Genomic DNA, 21,446 nt, shown 5'->3' with positions numbered 1-21,446 from the left:
TGGCAGGCAGGCAGGCAGGGGGTCCGACCCGAGCAGCCACGCTCCGGAGGGGCGCGGGGCAGCCTTAGGCGGCGCTGTGGCAACGCGGAGGGCGGCGGCCGGGCGGTCGGACGGACGGACGGACGGACGGACGGACGGACAGACGGACGGACAGACAGAGGGACGCAGCGTCCAGCCGGGCTGCGCCGGCCTCATGAGGCGCGCTCGCTCGTGGGAGCCCCGGGCCGGCGTGGCGTGGCTGCCCGTGCCGTGCGGCGTTGGTGGTATAGTGGTGAGCATAGCTGCCTTCCAAGCAGTTGACCCGGGTTCGATTCCCGGCCAACGCAGCAGCCCACCTTTTGCAGGGGTATCGCGCCGCGGAGCCCGCGTCGTGTCCAGGCTTAGCCTCTGGCTGCACGCGTGTGCGCCCGGGGAAGGAGGTGGTGGCGTTTGGAGGGTGGGCTGCGAACAGGACCAGAGCTGCTGGGGCAGGCGGGTTGCCGCGGGCGCAGCGTCGGCGTCGGCGGGGGCTGGCGGTGGGTGTTTGTTTTAAACCCAAGCAGGGGACAGGTGCCAAGGTAGCGCCCAGTGCTGGGGCCATAGGCACTGGGGCCAGGAGGCGCAAGCCTGGACAGGCGGCCGAACCTCCCTGGTGGTCTAGTGGTTAGGATTCGGCGCTCTCACCGCCGCGGCCCGGGTTCGATTCCCGGTCAGGGAAGTCTTCCTTCTTTGGCTCCGCCTGGCAACTGCCCGGCGCCTTCACTCCTCCGGTTTCGGCCACCAGCCTGGATCATTTCTCCCTCGCCCCAGCCACAAACCCCGGCCGCCTCCAATGAGGCCAGAAGCCTCCCCGCCTGCCTCCACCCATTTGTCCTTTTGGCTTCCCTGACGCCACCTGCGCCACATCAGCTTCACAGCTCTTCCTTGTCGGGTGCTGGCCTCGCTCCCATTCTGCCTCGGTGGCAAAGCCCACTGGCCAGGACAGGCTTTCTCCTCCCGTGGTCGCCAGGAGACCCGCCGCCGCCGCCGTCGCCGCCGCCACCACCACCGGCACCACACACTCTCAGTGGCATCTTGCCACGGAATGGGCCAGGACTCTCTAGCAGCAAGGCTTCTGCCAATCCAAGCCCGGGGGGGATTGGGGGGGTGCTGACGGGCCACTTCTCTGTCAACCGCAGGGGATCTGCACCTCAGGGTTGGACCACCTGCAACGGCCACTCATGCCAGCCAGCGCACTGGCTTTGCCACGGCCTGCCAGGCCCTGAGCGGGCCGGAGTCCCTGATTGGGCTCCACGCGCATGAGCGGCTTTGATAAGGATGGCAGTGAATCTTGAGCTCAGACCACGGGCCATGGCGCCGGGGAGGCAGAGCTGTGACAATCCCTCTTTCAGCACGATTATGATTTTCTTCGTGCGGATGGGTTATCGTTGGGATTCCTGTGATATGTGGGAACACGTGTAGATTGTGGAGTGATGGATGATCAACTGAGGGCATGTAGGGCATCCGTCCCGTCGGTATCTATCAGCTCTCCCTGTTGGGAACATCACAGGCGCTGTCTTCCAGCCCTTTGGAAACACACACTCATACATCGCCGTTAGCTATAGTCGCCCTACGCTGCGATGGAACATTAGAACGTATTCCTTCCATCGAACCACAGGCTCGTACCCCTTTCCTCCAACCTCTCTTCACCCCAGTCTCCCACACGCCCTCTCCGGCCCCTGGTTCCTATCGTTCTATGCTCTACCTCCACGAGGTGGACTTTTTGAGCTCCCACGGTAGGAGTAAGGACCTGCCATCTCTGTCTTTCTCTTCCCGGCTCACTTGACGTTGCATCGTGACCTCCAGCTCCATCTGTGTTGCTGCAAAGGAGAGGATTCGTTCTGTTTCAAGGCCAAGTAGTATTCCCTGCTGTTTAGATGCCACGTTTCTTTATTTTCTTTTATTTTTCTTTGTAGGTTTTTAAATTATTTATTTATTTTTTTAATTTTTGTGGATACGTAGTAGGTATATATATTTATGGGTTGCATGAGATATTTTGATACAGGCATGCATATGATTATCCAATCATTATTTATATCATTATCCAATCATCGATAATGATTACTGTCATGCATTGCATGCCTGTATCAATAAATGGGATATCCATCCCCTCAAACATTTATTCTTTATGTCACAAACAATCCAATTATACTTTTAGTTACATATATTCATTTTTTCATTTAATTCATTTAAATTAAATTATACATTTAATTTTAGGTTTTCGGGTACATGTGAAGAACATGCAAGATTGTTGCATAGGTACACACATGGCACTAGGATTTGCTGCCCTCACCCCCCCCCGCCACATTTCTTTAATCCATTTCCCAACTGATGGACTCTTAGGTTGATTCGATGTTTCTACAATTGCGAACAGCGCTGCATTACACATGGGGGTGCGGGTATCCCTCTGATATTCGGATTTCCTTGTGCTTTGGATAAATACCCACCCGTGGGATTGCCGGAGGCAGCCGTAGCTCTACCTGTGGTTGTGTGCGTGGGAGGGGCTGGAGGAGACGGAAGGCTAGGGTGGAGGTGCGGTTTCCTTTGTTTGTCAGTTTGCTGTGTTTCGTTTGGAGAAATCTCCATGCTGCTTTTCAGGGTGGCCGTCCTTATTTACCTTTCCACCGACGGTGCCTGATTCTTCCCTTTTGTCCACCTCCTCGTCGGGATGGGTTATTTTCCCTGCGGGTTTAACGACAGCCATCCTAAGCGGGGTTGATGACTGCTCCTCGTGGTTTCCATTGGCATTTCCCCGAAGATTGCCGAGGCTGAGCATTTTCTCTTCATACACCCGTTGGTGGGCCATTCCTGTGTGTTCTCTGCCCACGTTCCAATGGGATCAGATGGCGTGCGCGTGGCCCGACGGGTGCCTGTTGGTGTGTGTGTTTTGGGGGGGAGGTTTTTGTGTGTGTGTGTGTACACATGCTCCCCCTCACTGTTGACGTGTTTGAGTTTCTCGCCTGTTCTGGATGTGACGATGACGCTTGAGAGGTCCCACTAGTTAGACCAACCTGGCCACGGGCATTGAAGCATGCAGATGCAGGAGCTGGTGGGAAAAACCCAGCAGCCAAGCTGACCAAAGCGCACGTGGAAAGTTGGGGTTCAGGATAGACTTGTAGCGGACGTTGGTTTCCCATTTCTTCACCCACGCTCTCTAACTTCTCCCCAGCTGGCAAGGAAAACACGGAGATGGCGCACATCCCCAGCGCCTAGATTTGCTGTGGAATGTCTTCCCATCCTCTCCTTCACACCGATCAGCCCAGTTGTCCCAGCCTCTGTCCAGCGCGGTATCGACCTTGGAGCTTGGCCGATCCCCCAAGTCAATGGCAGAGCTCAGTCAACTCCCTGCCAAAACTTTCCTTGGGGGCAAAGTAGAGGTCACCAACCGCCCAAGCCTGTCCCTTGACATTCAGGTGATATTGGCAAAGTCGGATCGCCTGCAGAGACCAGACCCTGTTGGGGAGAGAGAGCCTTGGCATCCCCACGGGAGGCCAGCTTGCTTCCCAGCGAGATGTGGGTGTGTGTCAGTGCGTGACAGTGACGGACAAAGGTGTGCGTTCCCGTGGCTGGCAACCACCCCAGCACGGGACTAGGGGCCGACACCAAGGCAAGGACAGAAGCATGCCGACCGCGGACTGGGAGGCAGGAGAAGGAGTCCAGGGTGTCTGGGTGGTGCACAGGCTGGCTGCCAAGGTCTGGGAACGAGGCGGTCCAGTCACACGGAGGTTGTGCCGATGCCTGGGGCGTTGAGGCACATCTCAGGTGGCGTGTGCGGTCTGAGGGATCCCAGGTGGTGGCGGAGCCGGCGTGTGTCTGAAGAGCCTGAAGGAAACCAGGACTGGGGGATGTGAGTCGTGTGAGAGAGAGGCACTGGCAGCCAGAGAGAGAGTTGGCTGCGCTGGGTGTGTGTGTGTGTGTGTGTGTGTGTGTGTGTGTGTGTGTGTGTAAGAACATGTTGGGTGGGGGGAGATAGAGCTGAGGGAGGGAAGGCTGAGCCTGGAGGCTGGAAGGAGCGGTAGATTTTCAGTGGGTTGGTCTGTCTGGGCTCTGGGCTGGGCAAGAATGAAGTCGGTGTGGTCAAGGGGACCCCCGTCGGGGGAGACGGATGCTGTTGGGCCAGGGGGTCAGAGTATGGAGTGGGGCTGGGGTGAAGGGGCAAGCAGCCAAGGGTGGGACAGACAGCATGACAGAGCGACTGGGGACCATGTCCCAGGTCCCAAAGGAGTAGGGAATGCACCTGGACCGCAGACATAAGTAAGCCGCCTTCAGGACGCACATTCACGTCTCGGGCATGTATGTGTCGGGGGCTAAGATGGAAAGACGTCCTAGCGACAGCAGCAAGGCAGGATCCTGGACTCAAGTGGTGGATGGGGGTTAGGTTGGGAGAGGCGTGATGGCGGTGGGGTTGCCGCGTGAGCCTCATAAGGACAGAGAGTGTGCCATGTCTGGAACACGGTGAATGGAGGCTGTGCAGGTGCCACGCGTTTAGTGGTGGGGTGGCATTTGGGACCGTGTGACCCGCTCCCCCACCCCCGTGCAGGGGAACGTGATGTTTCTCTACTCCAAGTCGCGACTTCCTCGCTACCAGAAGGGCATCGATGGCATGATTTTCTAGACGTGGGGAGCCAGCGGTGGAGAGAGAGTCAGAGGAGATGGGGCGTGGGGGGGCGGGGAGAGAGAGAGAGAGAGAGAGAGAGAGAGAGAGAGAGAGACAGAGAGAGAGAGAGGTAGTCGTGGTGAAAAGTGAAGAGAAGTGGGGCGAGCGACCGCAAGCTCATGCTGCCTGGAGGCATTCCTTGAAGTGAAGTGCGTGGGACAGAGGCGGTGGCAGGGCAGTGAAGAGAAACGGGACCAGGAGGCTGCCAAAGGCTGGTTTCTGGCGCACTCTTGGGTTCGGAGGGGGTGTCGTTATGGAGGTGGTGTAGGGCGTGGTGGCGTCATCCATTAGTCCAGAGAAGGTCCGGGGAGTGGGCAGAGGCGGATCCCGCGTGGAAGCAGGGCCGGGGCAGGACACGCTCTAGCGCCCCGAGTGTGAGCAGGCGGCAGAGGGGAGCGCAGCTATACGTCGGTGCTGCAGCACCAAAATGGGACGTCGCACTGCATGGGCCGGGAATCGAACCCGGGCCTCCCGCGTGGCAGGCGAGAATTCTACCACTGAACCACCCATGCACCGATGAAAGGCGCCGACGGTAGCTGGCACAGGGGCGCTCGCCATCAGCCGCCCTTCACTGGTCACACCGTGCCGCGGGCGTGTGCCCCGCTGTAGCGTCCACGAGAGGCTGGCCCTATGGGGCGAGCAGAAGGGGAGGCTCCCGTCACGTCACGTCGAGGGGCCATGGGCGAAACAGGCGGAAGGAGAGAGGCCAAGTCGACCCATCTTGCACTTTCCCTGCCGCCAGGGTCGCCAGGAAGAAGACCAGCCCTGGCCCGCGCCCGATGGCTCAGGTGGGCAGGTGCGCTGTGGCGGGCCTTGCTGAGCGCGGATCCCCGGCCCAGACCCAAAGTCCTTTTCCCGCCGGGCTGGCCCTCCGCCGGGGTGGGGGGGTGGGGGTGTCAGCGAGAGGGGGCGCTGAAAGGTCACGGGTCTCGCAGCCGCTGCGTGTGGCTCAGAAACGCCGACCAAGTCCGTGAGAGCCTCGCTTCTGCGCTCTGAACAGGCCCCCCACCCCCGCACTGGCTGATACATGGTGCGGGACCCCGATGGGCCGGTAGGGAGGCCTGAGCGCCACAAAGCAGCAGATGAGCGCTTTGGCAGAGCCGCAGCTGCTGACCCGGGAGAAGGCGCGCTGGGTGTGGCTGGGACGGCCCAGGTCGCGGTTTCCCACGTGGAAATGCGGTGTGGCACAGAGCTGGTCCCCGCGGGGCCTGGCCTCTGTGGGCCGGTGGGCGGGATCTAAAGCTTCCACCGGGATTCCTCATGGGCTATGTTTCCGGGTTTGGGCTCGCCTGCCAGGCGAGTGTGCAGGGATCCCGCCGCCGCTGGCCCGCAGGCGTGCGGGCTGCAGGAGGACCGCCTGCAGGCAGGTGTTAGCAGTTAGGGCCCCACAGGGAAGGGAGCACAGTTAGCGCGGTGGGATCGGCGACCTGGGTAGGGTGTCAGGAGAATGGAATGGGCAGGCGGGGGCCGAGGGGTTGGAGGCGAGAACAGGATGTTGGATGGCGCGCCTCTGGTTGCAGAAGTGCGCGGGGCTCCACGAGCGAGTCGCTGCTGCTCAGCGGGCAGAAGTTGGAGGGTGCAAACGGGCGGGCGGTGCACTCCGGACGCCTCTGGGCAGCGCAGCGGCGATTCAAGGCGGCGGGTCGAGGGCGGTGAGCGGTGGGCGGTGGGCGCTGGGCGGTGGGCGCTGGGCGGCGGGAGGAAGGAGGGAAAAGGAGGAAGGCGAGAGAATCAGGCCTGTGTCTGTTAGGGCGATTGAGGAGAAGGCCGACGGAGGAAACCTGCAGGGAAGAGCCAGGAGGGCGTTCGCGGTCGCTCGGTGTGTTTGGACCTGATAAGAGGGCGCGTGACGGGGTGGGGAGCGCGTCTGCCGGAAGGGCAATTGGTAGAGGGTCCGGAGCGCTGGCGCACAGTCCTGGGCTGTTTCCGTGACTGCCGATGGGTGGGTGGGCAGGCAGGAAGAACGGACGTGCCTGAGAAGCGGCTGCGCTTCGGAGGCTTGCTTGAAGCGGGCTGGAGTTTTGGAGCGCGGGCAAGGGCTCAAGGCGGCAGCCGAGGCGAGGTGGTCCGGGGTTGCGGTGGGCGGGCCAAAAGGTCCGCTTGTCAGGAGTGGGATTCGAACCCACGCCTCCAGGGGAGACTGCGACCTGAACGCAGCGCCTTAGACCGCTCGGCCATCCTGACGGCGCGCCGTGGCGCGTCCCCGTTCGCGTGCCTGGGAGCCGGCGCCGTTGGCCGGTGCGTTCGGTGCGCAACCGACGGACCGCGCGGGCGGAGCGGGCGCCGAGTGAACGCAACCGGCTGGCTCTGGCGCGGACGCCCCGGCGTCCCTACCCCGGACCCAAACGGTCCGCGGGGTGCCGGCCGCCCCTGCACGCCCCCGCCCCCGCCCCCGGGCCTCCGCCGGCGGGACCCCCGCAGGGCGCGCGCCCACCACGTTCTGGGAGCAGCGGCCTGGCGGTTTCGCCCTCGCCTCTTCCTCCTGTCGCGATCCCCGCGTTGGAGACAGCAGACAGGGCGCGCGGGGAGGTTCGACGCCACTCGGGTAGCTGTCGGGGTCCCGGTCTGGATCCGGGTGGGATCGCAGGGTGCTTTGTTGGGTGTCGGGTTAGGTCGCGCCACCGGTGACGGGTGTCGGGTGTCGGACAGCGGGCGGGCACGTGCCGGGCGGGCCCCTGCGGTCGGTCGGCGGAGGGGATCAAGGCAGGGCTCGGTGTCCGCGGTCGGAGTGGGGTGTGGCGTCCCGGCGGCTGTCGCCGTCGTCCTCGTTAGTATAGTGGTGAGTATCCCCGCCTGTCACGCGGGAGACCGGGGTTCGATTCCCCGACGGGGAGGCAGCAGTCCTTTTTGGGCCGCCGCCTCGGACCCAGCCTTTGTGCCCACCCTATCCTCCCTCCGCCCCCCAGCTAGCCGCAGGGCGCCAGCTCGGGCCCGGACAGCCTGGCCCCTTGCACCCCGTGGTCCCCTTTGCCCCCTGAGCCCCCGTGGCCCCCCGCACCTCTTGCCTTTTCTTGTCGCCGGCCGCTTAGTCGCCACACGGTGGCGACCTCCTCTCGCCCCCACGGCGCCCAACGAGCGGCCGGCCCAAAGTGGCTGTCGGAAGAGGCTCCCTGCCTCGCACGGGGCCCGGGGCCCGCGGCCCGGTGGGAGGCGGAGGAGTGAGGACCCTGTGGGCGCGCAGCGGCTGTGGCCCCGCCGGGCACCTGGTGGAGAAGGGCTCTGGCGGCCCCGGGCGGCGAGGGAGAGAGAGCGCCCCCAGTGGCAGGCAGGCAGGCAGGGGGTCCGACCCGAGCAGCCACGCTCCGGAGGGGCGCGGGGCAGCCTTAGGCGGCGCTGTGGCAACGCGGAGGGCGGCGGCCGGGCGGTCGGACGGACGGACGGACGGACGGACAGACGGACGGACAGACAGAGGGACGCAGCGTCCAGCCGGGCTGCGCCGGCCTCATGAGGCGCGCTCGCTCGTGGGAGCCCCGGGCCGGCGTGGCGTGGCTGCCCGTGCCGTGCGGCGTTGGTGGTATAGTGGTGAGCATAGCTGCCTTCCAAGCAGTTGACCCGGGTTCGATTCCCGGCCAACGCAGCAGCCCACCTTTTGCAGGGGTATCGCGCCGCGGAGCCCGCGTCGTGTCCAGGCTTAGCCTCTGGCTGCACGCGTGTGCGCCCGGGGAAGGAGGTGGTGGCGTTTGGAGGGTGGGCTGCGAACAGGACCAGAGCTGCTGGGGCAGGCGGGTTGCCGCGGGCGCAGCGTCGGCGTCGGCGGGGGCTGGCGGTGGGTGTTTGTTTTAAACCCAAGCAGGGGACAGGTGCCAAGGTAGCGCCCAGTGCTGGGGCCATAGGCACTGGGGCCAGGAGGCGCAAGCCTGGACAGGCGGCCGAACCTCCCTGGTGGTCTAGTGGTTAGGATTCGGCGCTCTCACCGCCGCGGCCCGGGTTCGATTCCCGGTCAGGGAAGTCTTCCTTCTTTGGCTCCGCCTGGCAACTGCCCGGCGCCTTCACTCCTCCGGTTTCGGCCACCAGCCTGGATCATTTCTCCCTCGCCCCAGCCACAAACCCCGGCCGCCTCCAATGAGGCCAGAAGCCTCCCCGCCTGCCTCCACCCATTTGTCCTTTTGGCTTCCCTGACGCCACCTGCGCCACATCAGCTTCACAGCTCTTCCTTGTCGGGTGCTGGCCTCGCTCCCATTCTGCCTCGGTGGCAAAGCCCACTGGCCAGGACAGGCTTTCTCCTCCCGTGGTCGCCAGGAGACCCGCCGCCGCCGCCGTCGCCGCCGCCACCACCACCGGCACCACACACTCTCAGTGGCATCTTGCCACGGAATGGGCCAGGACTCTCTAGCAGCAAGGCTTCTGCCAATCCAAGCCCGGGGGGGATTGGGGGGGTGCTGACGGGCCACTTCTCTGTCAACCGCAGGGGATCTGCACCTCAGGGTTGGACCACCTGCAACGGCCACTCATGCCAGCCAGCGCACTGGCTTTGCCACGGCCTGCCAGGCCCTGAGCGGGCCGGAGTCCCTGATTGGGCTCCACGCGCATGAGCGGCTTTGATAAGGATGGCAGTGAATCTTGAGCTCAGACCACGGGCCATGGCGCCGGGGAGGCAGAGCTGTGACAATCCCTCTTTCAGCACGATTATGATTTTCTTCGTGCGGATGGGTTATCGTTGGGATTCCTGTGATATGTGGGAACACGTGTAGATTGTGGAGTGATGGATGATCAACTGAGGGCATGTAGGGCATCCGTCCCGTCGGTATCTATCAGCTCTCCCTGTTGGGAACATCACAGGCGCTGTCTTCCAGCCCTTTGGAAACACACACTCATACATCGCCGTTAGCTATAGTCGCCCTACGCTGCGATGGAACATTAGAACGTATTCCTTCCATCGAACCACAGGCTCGTACCCCTTTCCTCCAACCTCTCTTCACCCCAGTCTCCCACACGCCCTCTCCGGCCCCTGGTTCCTATCGTTCTATGCTCTACCTCCACGAGGTGGACTTTTTGAGCTCCCACGGTAGGAGTAAGGACCTGCCATCTCTGTCTTTCTCTTCCCGGCTCACTTGACGTTGCATCGTGACCTCCAGCTCCATCTGTGTTGCTGCAAAGGAGAGGATTCGTTCTGTTTCAAGGCCAAGTAGTATTCCCTGCTGTTTAGATGCCACGTTTCTTTATTTTCTTTTATTTTTCTTTGTAGGTTTTTAAATTATTTATTTTTTTAATTTTTGTGGATACGTAGTAGGTATATATATTTATGGGTTGCATGAGATACTTTGATACAGGCATGCATATGATTATCCAATCATTATTTATATCATTATCCAATCATCGATAATGATTACTGTCATGCATTGCATGCCTGTATCAATAAATGGGATATCCATCCCCTCAAACATTTATTCTTTATGTCACAAACAATCCAATTATACTTTTAGTTACATATATTCATTTATTCATTTAATTCATTTAAATTAAATTATACATTTAATTTTAGGTTTTCGGGTACATGTGAAGAACATGCAAGATTGTTGCATAGGTACACACATGGCACTAGGATTTGCTGCCCTCACCCCCCCCCGCCACATTTCTTTAATCCATTTCCCAACTGATGGACTCTTAGGTTGATTCGATGTTTCTACAATTGCGAACAGCGCTGCATTACACATGGGGGTGCGGGTATCCCTCTGATATTCGGATTTCCTTGTGCTTTGGATAAATACCCACCCGTGGGATTGCCGGAGGCAGCCGTAGCTCTACCTGTGGTTGTGTGCGTGGGAGGGGCTGGAGGAGACGGAAGGCTAGGGTGGAGGTGCGGTTTCCTTTGTTTGTCAGTTTGCTGTGTTTCGTTTGGAGAAATCTCCATGCTGCTTTTCAGGGTGGCCGTCCTTATTTACCTTTCCACCGACGGTGCCTGATTCTTCCCTTTTGTCCACCTCCTCGTCGGGATGGGTTATTTTCCCTGCGGGTTTAACGACAGCCATCCTAAGCGGGGTTGATGACTGCTCCTCGTGGTTTCCATTGGCATTTCCCTGAAGATTGCCGAGGCTGAGCATTTTCTCTTCATACACCCGTTGGTGGGCCATTCCTGTGTGTTCTCTGCCCACGTTCCAATGGGATCAGATGGCGTGCGCGTGGCCCGACGGGTGCCTGTTGGTGTGTGTGTTTTGGGGGGGAGGTTTTTGTGTGTGTGTGTGTACACATGCTCCCCCTCACTGTTGACGTGTTTGAGTTTCTCGCCTGTTCTGGATGTGACGATGACGCTTGAGAGGTCCCACTAGTTAGACCAACCTGGCCACGGGCGTTGAAGCATGCAGATGCAGGAGCTGGTGGGAAAAACCCAGCAGCCAAGCTGACCAAAGCGCACGTGGAAAGTTGGGGTTCAGGATAGACTTGTAGCGGACGTTGGTTTCCCATTTCTTCACCCACGCTCTCTAACTTCTCCCCAGCTGGCAAGGAAAACACGGAGATGGCGCACATCCCCAGCGCCTAGATTTGCTGTGGAATGTCTTCCCATCCTCTCCTTCACACCGATCAGCCCAGTTGTCCCAGCCTCTGTCCAGCGCGGTATCGACCTTGGAGCTTGGCCGATCCCCCAAGTCAATGGCAGAGCTCAGTCAACTCCCTGCCAAAACTTTCCTTGGGGGCAAAGTAGAGGTCACCAACCGCCCAAGCCTGTCCCTTGACATTCAGGTGATATTGGCAAAGTCGGATCGCCTGCAGAGACCAGACCCTGTTGGGGAGAGAGAGCCTTGGCATCCCCACGGGAGGCCAGCTTGCTTCCCAGCGAGATGTGGGTGTGTGTCAGTGCGTGACAGTGACGGACAAAGGTGTGCGTTCCCGTGGCTGGCAACCACCCCAGCACGGGACTAGGGGCCGACACCAAGGCAAGGACAGAAGCATGCCGACCGCGGACTGGGAGGCAGGAGAAGGAGTCCAGGGTGTCTGGGTGGTGCACAGGCTGGCTGCCAAGGTCTGGGAACGAGGCGGTCCAGTCACACGGAGGTTGTGCCGATGCCTGGGGCGTTGAGGCACATCTCAGGTGGCGTGTGCGGTCTGAGGGATCCCAGGTGGTGGCGGAGCCGGCGTGTGTCTGAAGAGCCTGAAGGAAACCAGGACTGGGGGATGTGAGTCGTGTGAGAGAGAGGCACTGGCAGCCAGAGAGAGAGTTGGCTGCGCTGGGGTGTGTGTGTGTGTGTGTGTGTGTGTGTGTGTGTGTGTGTGTAAGAACATGTTGGGTGGGGGGAGATAGAGCTGAGGGAGGGAAGGCTGAGCCTGGAGGCTGGAAGGAGCGGTAGATTTTCAGTGGGTTGGTCTGTCTGGGCTCTGGGCTGGGCAAGAATGAAGTCGGTGTGGTCAAGGGGACCCCCGTCGGGGGAGACGGATGCTGTTGGGCCAGGGGGTCAGAGTATGGAGTGGGGCTGGGGTGAAGGGGCAAGCAGCCAAGGGTGGGACAGACAGCATGACAGAGCGACTGGGGACCATGTCCCAGGTCCCAAAGGAGTAGGGAATGCACCTGGACCGCAGACATAAGTAAGCCGCCTTCAGGACGCACATTCACGTCTCGGGCATGTATGTGTCGGGGGCTAAGATGGAAAGACGTCCTAGCGACAGCAGCAAGGCAGGATCCTGGACTCAAGTGGTGGATGGGGGTTAGGTTGGGAGAGGCGTGATGGCGGTGGGGTTGCCGCGTGAGCCTCATAAGGACAGAGAGTGTGCCATGTCTGGAACACGGTGAATGGAGGCTGTGCAGGTGCCACGCGTTTAGTGGTGGGGTGGCATTTGGGACCGTGTGACCCGCTCCCCCACCCCCGTGCAGGGGAACGTGATGTTTCTCTACTCCAAGTCGCGACTTCCTCGCTACCAGAAGGGCATCGATGGCATGATTTTCTAGATGTGGGGAGCCAGCGGTGGAGAGAGAGTCAGAGGAGATGGGGCGTGGGGGGGCGGGGAGAGAGAGAGAGAGAGAGAGAGAGAGAGGGGTAGTCGTGGTGAAAAGTGAAGAGAAGTGGGGCGAGCGACCGCAAGCTCATGCTGCCTGGAGGCATTCCTTGAAGTGAAGTGCGTGGGACAGAGGCGGTGGCAGGGCAGTGAAGAGAAACGGGACCAGGAGGCTGCCAAAGGCTGGTTTCTGGCGCACTCTTGGGTTCGGAGGGGGTGTCGTTATGGAGGTGGTGTAGGGCGTGGTGGCGTCATCCATTAGTCCAGAGAAGGTCCGGGGAGTGGGCAGAGGCGGATCCCGCGTGGAAGCAGGGCCGGGGCAGGACACGCTCTAGCGCCCCGAGTGTGAGCAGGCGGCAGAGGGGAGCGCAGCTATACGTCGGTGCTGCAGCACCAAAATGGGACGTCGCACTGCATGGGCCGGGAATCGAACCCGGGCCTCCCGCGTGGCAGGCGAGAATTCTACCACTGAACCACCCATGCACCGATGAAAGGCGCCGACGGTAGCTGGCACAGGGGCGCTCGCCATCAGCCGCCCTTCACTGGTCACACCGTGCCGCGGGCGTGTGCCCCGCTGTAGCGTCCACGAGAGGCTGGCCCTATGGGGCGAGCAGAAGGGGAGGCTCCCGTCACGTCACGTCGAGGGGCCATGGGCGAAACAGGCGGAAGGAGAGAGGCCAAGTCGACCCATCTTGCACTTTCCCTGCCGCCAGGGTCGCCAGGAAGAAGACCAGCCCTGGCCCGCGCCCGATGGCTCAGGTGGGCAGGTGCGCTGTGGCGGGCCTTGCTGAGCGCGGATCCCCGGCCCAGACCCAAAGTCCTTTTCCCGCCGGGCTGGCCCTCCGCCGGGGTGGGGGGGTGGGGGTGTCAGCGAGAGGGGGCGCTGAAAGGTCACGGGTCTCGCAGCCGCTGCGTGTGGCTCAGAAACGCCGACCAAGTCCGTGAGAGCCTCGCTTCTGCGCTCTGAACAGGCCCCCCACCCCCGCACTGGCTGATACATGGTGCGGGACCCCGATGGGCCGGTAGGGAGGCCTGAGCGCCACAAAGCAGCAGATGAGCGCTTTGGCAGAGCCGCAGCTGCTGACCCGGGAGAAGGCGCGCTGGGTGTGGCTGGGACGGCCCAGGTCGCGGTTTCCCACGTGGAAATGCGGTGTGGCACAGAGCTGGTCCCCGCGGGGCCTGGCCTCTGTGGGCCGGTGGGCGGGATCTAAAGCTTCCACCGGGATTCCTCATGGGCTATGTTTCCGGGTTTGGGCTCGCCTGCCAGGCGAGTGTGCAGGGATCCCGCCGCCGCTGGCCCGCAGGCGTGCGGGCTGCAGGAGGACCGCCTGCAGGCAGGTGTTAGCAGTTAGGGCCCCACAGGGAAGGGAGCACAGTTAGCGCGGTGGGATCGGCGACCTGGGTAGGGTGTCAGGAGAATGGAATGGGCAGGCGGGGGCCGAGGGGTTGGAGGCGAGGACAGGATGTTGGATGGCGCGCCTCTGGTTGCAGAAGTGCGCGGGGCTCCACGAGCGAGTCGCTGCTGCTCAGCGGGCAGAAGTTGGAGGGTGCAAACGGGCGGGCGGTGCACTCCGGACGCCTCTGGGCAGCGCAGCGGCGATTCAAGGCGGCGGGTCGAGGGCGGTGAGCGGTGGGCGGTGGGCGCTGGGCGGTGGGCGCTGGGCGGCGGGAGGAAGGAGGGAAAAGGAGGAAGGCGAGAGAATCAGGCCTGTGTCTGTTAGGGCGATTGAGGAGAAGGCCGACGGAGGAAACCTGCAGGGAAGAGCCAGGAGGGCGTTCGCGGTCGCTCGGTGTGTTTGGACCTGGTAAGAGGGCGCGTGACGGGGTGGGGAGCGCGTCTGCCGGAAGGGCAATTGGTAGAGGGTCCGGAGCGCTGGCGCACAGTCCTGGGCTGTTTCCGTGACTGCCGATGGGTGGGTGGGCAGGCAGGAAGAACGGACGTGCCTGAGAAGCGGCTGCGCTTCGGAGGCTTGCTTGAAGCGGGCTGGAGTTTTGGAGCGCGGGCAAGGGCTCAAGGCGGCAGCCGAGGCGAGGTGGTCCGGGGTTGCGGTGGGCGGGCCAAAAGGTCCGCTTGTCAGGAGTGGGATTCGAACCCACGCCTCCAGGGGAGACTGCGACCTGAACGCAGCGCCTTAGACCGCTCGGCCATCCTGACGGCGCGCCGTGGCGCGTCCCCGTTCGCGTGCCTGGGAGCCGGCGCCGTTGGCCGGTGCGTTCGGTGCGCAACCGACGGACCGCGCGGGCGGAGCGGGCGCCGAGTGAACGCAACCGGCTGGCTCTGGCGCGGACGCCCCGGCGTCCCTACCCCGGACCCAAACGGTCCGCGGGGTGCCGGCCGCCCCTGCACGCCCCCGCCCCCGCCCCCGGGCCTCCGCCGGCGGGACCCCCGCAGGGCGCGCGCCCACCACGTTCTGGGAGCAGCGGCCTGGCGGTTTCGCCCTCGCCTCTTCCTCCTGTCGCGATCCCCGCGTTGGAGACAGCAGACAGGGCGCGCGGGGAGGTTCGACGCCACTCGGGTAGCTGTCGGGGTCCCGGTCTGGATCCGGGTGGGATCGCAGGGTGCTTTGTTGGGTGTCGGGTTAGGTCGCGCCACCGGTGACGGGTGTCGGGTGTCGGACAGCGGGCGGGCACGTGCCGGGCGGGCCCCTGCGGTCGGTCGGCGGAGGGGATCAAGGCAGGGCTCGGTGTCCGCGGTCGGAGTGGGGTGTGGCGTCCCGGCGGCTGTCGCCGTCGTCCTCGTTAGTATAGTGGTGAGTATCCCCGCCTGTCACGCGGGAGACCGGGGTTCGATTCCCCGACGGGGAGGCAGCAGTCCTTTTTGGGCCGCCGCCTCGGACCCAGCCTTTGTGCCCACCCTATCCTCCCTCCGCCCCCCAGCTAGCCGCAGGGCGCCAGCTCGGGCCCGGACAGCCTGGCCCCTTGCACCCCGTGGTCCCCTTTGCCCCCTGAGCCCCCGTGGCCCCCCGCACCTCTTGCCTTTTCTTGTCGCCGGCCGCTTAGTCGCCACACGGTGGCGACCTCCTCTCGCCCCCACGGCGCCCAACGAGCGGCCGGCCCAAAGTGGCTGTCGGAAGAGGCTCCCTGCCTCGCACGGGGCCCGGGGCCCGCGGCCCGGTGGGAGGCGGAGGAGTGAGGACCCTGTGGGCGCGCAGCGGCTGTGGCCCCGCCGGGCACCTGGTGGAGAAGGGCTCTGGCGGCCCCGGGCGGCGAGGGAGAGAGAGCGCCCCCAGTGGCAGGCAGGCAGGCAGGGGGTCCGACCCGAGCAGCCACGCTCCGGAGGGGCGCGGGGCAGCCTTAGGCGGCGCTGTGGCAACGCGGAGGGCGGCGGCCGGGCGGTCGGACGGACGGACGGACGGACGGACAGACGGACGGACAGACAGAGGGACGCAGCGTCCAGCCGGGCTGCGCCGGCCTCATGAGGCGCGCTCGCTCGTGGGAGCCCCGGGCCGGCGTGGCGTGGCTGCCCGTGCCGTGCGGCGTTGGTGGTATAGTGGTGAGCATAGCTGCCTTCCAAGCAGTTGACCCGGGTTCGATTCCCGGCCAACGCAGCAGCCCACCTTTTGCAGGGGTATCGCGCCGCGGAGCCCGCGTCGTGTCCAGGCTTAGCCTCTGGCTGCACGCGTGTGCGCCCGGGGAAGGAGGTGGTGGCGTTTGGAGGGTGGGCTGCGAACAGGACCAGAGCTGCTGGGGCAGGCGGGTTGCCGCGGGCGCAGCGTCGGCGTCGGCGGGGGCTGGCGGTGGGTGTTTGTTTTAAACCCAAGCAGGGGACAGGTGCCAAGGTAGCGCCCAGTGCTGGGGCCATAGGCACTGGGGCCAGGAGGCGCAAGCCTGGACAGGCGGCCGAACCTCCCTGGTGGTCTAGTGGTTAGGATTCGGCGCTCTCACCGCCGCGGCCCGGGTTCGATTCCCGGTCAGGGAAGTCTTCCTTCTTTGGCTCCGCCTGGCAACTGCCCGGCGCCTTCACTCCTCCGGTTTCGGCCACCAGCCTGGATCATTTCTCCCTCGCCCCAGCCACAAACCCCGGCCGCCTCCAATGAGGCCAGAAGCCTCCCCGCCTGCCTCCACCCATTTGTCCTTTTGGCTTCCCTGACGCCACCTGCGCCACATCAGCTTCACAGCTCTTCCTTGTCGGGTGCTGGCCTCGCTCCCATTCTGCCTCGGTGGCAAAGCCCACTGGCCAGGACAGGCTTTCTCCTCCCGTGGTCGCCAGGAGACCCGCCGCCGCCGCCGTCGCCGCCGCCACCACCACCGGCACCACACACTCTCAGTGGCATCTTGCCACGGAATGGGCCAGGACTCTCTAGCAGCAAGGCTTCTGCCAATCCAAGCCCGGGGGGGATTGGGGGGGTGCTGACGGGCCACTTCTCTGTCAACCGCAGGGGATCTGCACCTCAGGGTTGGACCACCTGCAACGGCCACTCATGCCAGCCAGCGCACTGGCTTTGCCACGGCCTGCCAGGCCCTGAGCGGGCCGGAGTCCCTGATTGGGCTCCACGCGCATGAGCGGCTTTGATAAGGATGGCAGTGAATCTTGAGCTCAGACCACGGGCCATGGCGCCGGGGAGGCAGAGCTGTGACAATCCCTCTTTCAGCACGATTATGATTTTCTTCGTGCGGATGGGTTATCGTTGGGATTCCTGTGATATGTGGGAACACGTGTAGATTGTGGAGTGATGGATGATCAACTGAGGGCATGTAGGGCATCCGTCCCGTCGGTATCTATCAGCTCTCCCTGTTGGGAACATCACAGGCGCTGTCTTCCAGCCCTTTGGAAACACACACTCATACATCGCCGTTAGCTATAGTCGCCCTACGCTGCGATGGAACATTAGAACGTATTCCTTCCATCGAACCACAGGCTCGTACCCCTTTCCTCCAACCTCTCTTCACCCCAGTCTCCCACACGCCCTCTCCGGCCCCTGGTTCCTATCGTTCTATGCTCTACCTCCACGAGGTGGACTTTTTGAGCTCCCACGGTAGGAGTAAGGACCTGCCATCTCTGTCTTTCTCTTCCCGGCTCACTTGACGTTGCATCGTGACCTCCAGCTCCATCTGTGTTGCTGCAAAGGAGAGGATTCGTTCTGTTTCAAGGCCAAGTAGTATTCCCTGCTGTTTAGATGCCACGTTTCTTTATTTTCTTTTATTTTTCTTTGTAGGTTTTTAAATTATTTATTTATTTTTTTAATTTTTGTGGATACGTAGTAGGTATATATATTTATGGGTTGCATGAGATACTTTGATACAGGCATGCATATGATTATCCAATCATTATTTATATCATTATCCAATCATCGATAATGATTACTGTCATGCATTGCATGCCTGTATCAATAAATGGGATATCCATCCCCTCAAACATTTATTCTTTATGTCACAAACAATCCAATTATACTTTTAGTTACATATATTCATTTTTTCATTTAATTCATTTAAATTAAATTATACATTTAATTTTAGGTTTTCGGGTACATGTGAAGAACATGCAAGATTGTTGCATAGGTACACACATGGCACTAGGATTTGCTGCCCTCACCCCCCCCCGCCACATTTCTTTAATCCATTTCCCAACTGATGGACTCTTAGGTTGATTCGATGTTTCTACAATTGCGAACAGCGCTGCATTACACATGGGGGTGCGGGTATCCCTCTGATATTCGGATTTCCTTGTGCTTTGGATAAATACCCACCCGTGGGATTGCCGGAGGCAGCCGTAGCTCTACCTGTGGTTGTGTGCGTGGGAGGGGCTGGAGGAGACGGAAGGCTAGGGTGGAGGTGCGGTTTCCTTTGTTTGTCAGTTTGCTGTGTTTCGTTTGGAGAAATCTCCATGCTGCTTTTCAGGGTGGCCGTCCTTATTTACCTTTCCACCGACGGTGCCTGATTCTTCCCTTTTGTCCACCTCCTCGTCGGGATGGGTTATTTTCCCTGCGGGTTTAACGACAGCCATCCTAAGCGGGGTTGATGACTGCTCCTCGTGGTTTCCATTGGCATTTCCCCGAAGATTGCCGAGGCTGAGCATTTTCTCTTCATACACCCGTTGGTGGGCCATTCCTGTGTGTTCTCTGCCCACGTTCCAATGGGATCAGATGGCGTGCGCGTGGCCCGACGGGTGCCTGTTGGTGTGTGTGTTTTGGGGGGGAGGTTTTTGTGTGTGTGTGTGTACACATGCTCCCCCTCACTGTTGACGTGTTTGAGTTTCTCGCCTGTTCTGGATGTGACGATGACGCTTGAGAGGTCCCACTAGTTAGACCAACCTGGCCACGGGCGTTGAAGCATGCAGATGCAGGAGCTGGTGGGAAAAACCCAGCAGCCAAGCTGACCAAAGCGCACGTGGAAAGTTGGGGTTCAGGATAGACTTGTAGCGGACGTTGGTTTCCCATTTCTTCACCCACGCTCTCTAACTTCTCCCCAGCTGGCAAGGAAAACACGGAGATGGCGCACATCCCCAGCGCCTAGATTTGCTGTGGAATGTCTTCCCATCCTCTCCTTCACACCGATCAGCCCAGTTGTCCCAGCCTCTGTCCAGCGCGGTATCGACCTTGGAGCTTGGCCGATCCCCCAAGTCAATGGCAGAGCTCAGTCAACTCCCTGCCAAAACTTTCCTTGGGGGCAAAGTAGAGGTCACCAACCGCCCAAGCCTGTCCCTTGACATTCAGGTGATATTGGCAAAGTCGGATCGCCTGCAGAGACCAGACCCTGTTGGGGAGAGAGAGCCTTGGCATCCCCACGGGAGGCCAGCTTGCTTCCCAGCGAGATGTGGGTGTGTGTCAGTGCGTGACAGTGACGGACAAAGGTGTGCGTTCCCGTGGCTGGCAACCACCCCAGCACGGGACTAGGGGCCGACACCAAGGCAAGGACAGAAGCATGCCGACCGCGGACTGGGAGGCAGGAGAAGGAGTCCAGGGTGTCTGGGTGGTGCACAGGCTGGCTGCCAAGGTCTGGGAACGAGGCGGTCCAGTCACACGGAGGTTGTGCCGATGCCTGGGGCGTTGAGGCACATCTCAGGTGGCGTGTGCGGTCTGAGGGATCCCAGGTGGTGGCGGAGCCGGCGTGTGTCTGAAGAGCCTGAAGGAAACCAGGACTGGGGGATGTGAGTCGTGTGAGAGAGAGGCACTGGCAGCCAGAGAGAGAGTTGGCTGCGCTGGGGTGTGTGTGTGTGTGTGTGTGTGTGTGTGTGTGTAAGAACATGTTGGGTGGGGGGAGATAGAGCTGAGGGAGGGAAGGCTGAGCCTGGAGGCTGGAAGGAGCGGTAGATTTTCAGTGGGTTGGTCTGTCTGGGCTCTGGGCTGGGCAAGAATGAAGTCGGTGTGGTCAAGGGGACCCCCGTCGGGGGAGACGGATGCTGTTGGGCCAGGGGGTCAGAGTATGGAGTGGGGCTGGGGTGAAGGGGCAAGCAGCCAAGGGTGGGACAGACAGCATGACAGAGCGACTGGGGACCATGTCCCAGGTCCCAAAGGAGTAGGGAATGCACCTGGACCGCAGACATAAGTAAGCCGCCTTCAGGACGCACATTCACGTCTCGGGCATGTATGTGTCGGGGGCTAAGATGGAAAGACGTCCTAGCGACAGCAGCAAGGCAGGATCCTGGACTCAAGTGGTGGATGGGGGTTAGGTTGGGAGAGGCGTGATGGCGGTGGGGTTGCCGCGTGAGCCTCATAAGGACAGAGAGTGTGCCATGTCTGGAACACGGTGAATGGAGGCTGTGCAGGTGCCACGCGTTTAGTGGTGGGGTGGCATTTGGGACCGTGTGACCCGCTCCCCCACCCCCGTGCAGGGGAACGTGATGTTTCTCTACTCCAAGTCGCGACTTCCTCGCTACCAGAAGGGCATCGATGGCATGATTTTCTAGACGTGGGGAGCCAGCGGTGGAGAGAGAGTCAGAGGAGATGGGGCGTTGGGGGGCGGGGAGAGAGAGAGAGAGAGAGAGAGAGAGAGGGGTAGTCGTGGTGAAACGTGAAGAGAAGTGGGGCGAGCGACCGCAAGCTCATGCTGCCTGGAGGCATTCCTTGAAGTGAAGTGCGTGGGACAGAGGCGGTGGCAGGGCAGTGAAGAGAAACGGGACCAGGAGGCTGCCAAAGGCTGGTTTCTGGCGCACTCTTGGGTTCGGAGGGGGTGTCGTTATGGAGGTGGTGTAGGGCGTGGTGGCGTCATCCATTAGTCCAGAGAAGGTCCGGGGAGTGGGCAGAGGCGGATCCCGCATGGAAGCAGGGCCGGGGCAGGACACGCTCTAGCGCCCCGAGTGTGAGCAGGCGGCAGAGGGGAGCGCAGCTATACGTCGGTGCTGCAGCACCAAAATGGGACGTCGCACTGCATGGGCCGGGAATCGAACCCGGGCCTCCCGCGTGGCAGGCGAGAATTCTACCACTGAACCACCCATGCACCGATGAAAGGCGCCGACGGTAGCTGGCACAGGGGCGCTCGCCATCAGCCGCCCTTCACTGGTCACACCGTGCCGCGGGCGTGTGCCCCGCTGTAGCGTCCACGAGAGGCTGGCCCTATGGGGCGAGCAGAAGGGGAGGCTCCCGTCACGTCACGTCGAGGGGCCATGGGCGAAACAGGCGGAAGGAGAGAGGCCAAGTCGACCCATCTTGCACTTTCCCTGCCGCCAGGGTCGCCAGGAAGAAGACCAGCCCTGGCCCGCGCCCGATGGCTCAGGTGGGCAGGTGCGCTGTGGCGGGCCTTGCTGAGCGCGGATCCCCGGCCCAGACCCAAAGTCCTTTTCCCGCCGGGCTGGCCCTCCGCCGGGGTGGGGGGGTGGGGGTGTCAGCGAGAGGGGGCGCTGAAAGGTCACGGGTCTCGCAGCCGCTGCGTGTGGCTCAGAAACGCCGACCAAGTCCGTGAGAGCCTC

At 61.7% G+C, this 21,446-nt stretch overlaps 5 non-coding genes across 5 annotated transcripts; all 5 read right to left on the bottom strand.

The window, feature by feature from the left end:
- Window positions 1-5,116: 5,116 nt before the first annotated feature.
- TRNAG-GCC (transfer RNA glycine (anticodon GCC)) lies at window positions 5,117-5,187 on the bottom strand. Its single transcript has one exon. It is a non-coding gene; the product is annotated as a tRNA-Gly (tRNA).
- A 1,589-nt stretch (window positions 5,188-6,776) lies between these two features.
- On the bottom strand, window positions 6,777-6,859 carry TRNAL-CAG (transfer RNA leucine (anticodon CAG)). The gene has a single exon. It is a non-coding gene; the product is annotated as a tRNA-Leu (tRNA).
- Window positions 6,860-13,013: 6,154 nt separating this feature from the next.
- Window positions 13,014-13,084, bottom strand: TRNAG-GCC (transfer RNA glycine (anticodon GCC)). Its single transcript has one exon. It is a non-coding gene; the product is annotated as a tRNA-Gly (tRNA).
- A 1,589-nt stretch (window positions 13,085-14,673) lies between these two features.
- TRNAL-CAG (transfer RNA leucine (anticodon CAG)) lies at window positions 14,674-14,756 on the bottom strand. Its single transcript has one exon. It is a non-coding gene; the product is annotated as a tRNA-Leu (tRNA).
- Window positions 14,757-20,906: 6,150 nt separating this feature from the next.
- On the bottom strand, window positions 20,907-20,977 carry TRNAG-GCC (transfer RNA glycine (anticodon GCC)). The gene has a single exon. It is a non-coding gene; the product is annotated as a tRNA-Gly (tRNA).
- Between the last annotated feature and the right edge of the window lie 469 nt (window positions 20,978-21,446).

The sequence above is a fragment of the Aotus nancymaae genome, unplaced genomic scaffold (genome assembly GCF_030222135.1).
Source record: "Aotus nancymaae isolate 86718 unplaced genomic scaffold, 86718_ANA_hifiasm-v0.15.2.pri h1tg000108l, whole genome shotgun sequence".
Lineage (NCBI taxonomy): Eukaryota > Metazoa > Chordata > Mammalia > Primates > Aotidae > Aotus > Aotus nancymaae.
Note: the sequence above shows the minus strand (reverse complement) of the source record. Positions and strands in the feature narration are given on the sequence as shown.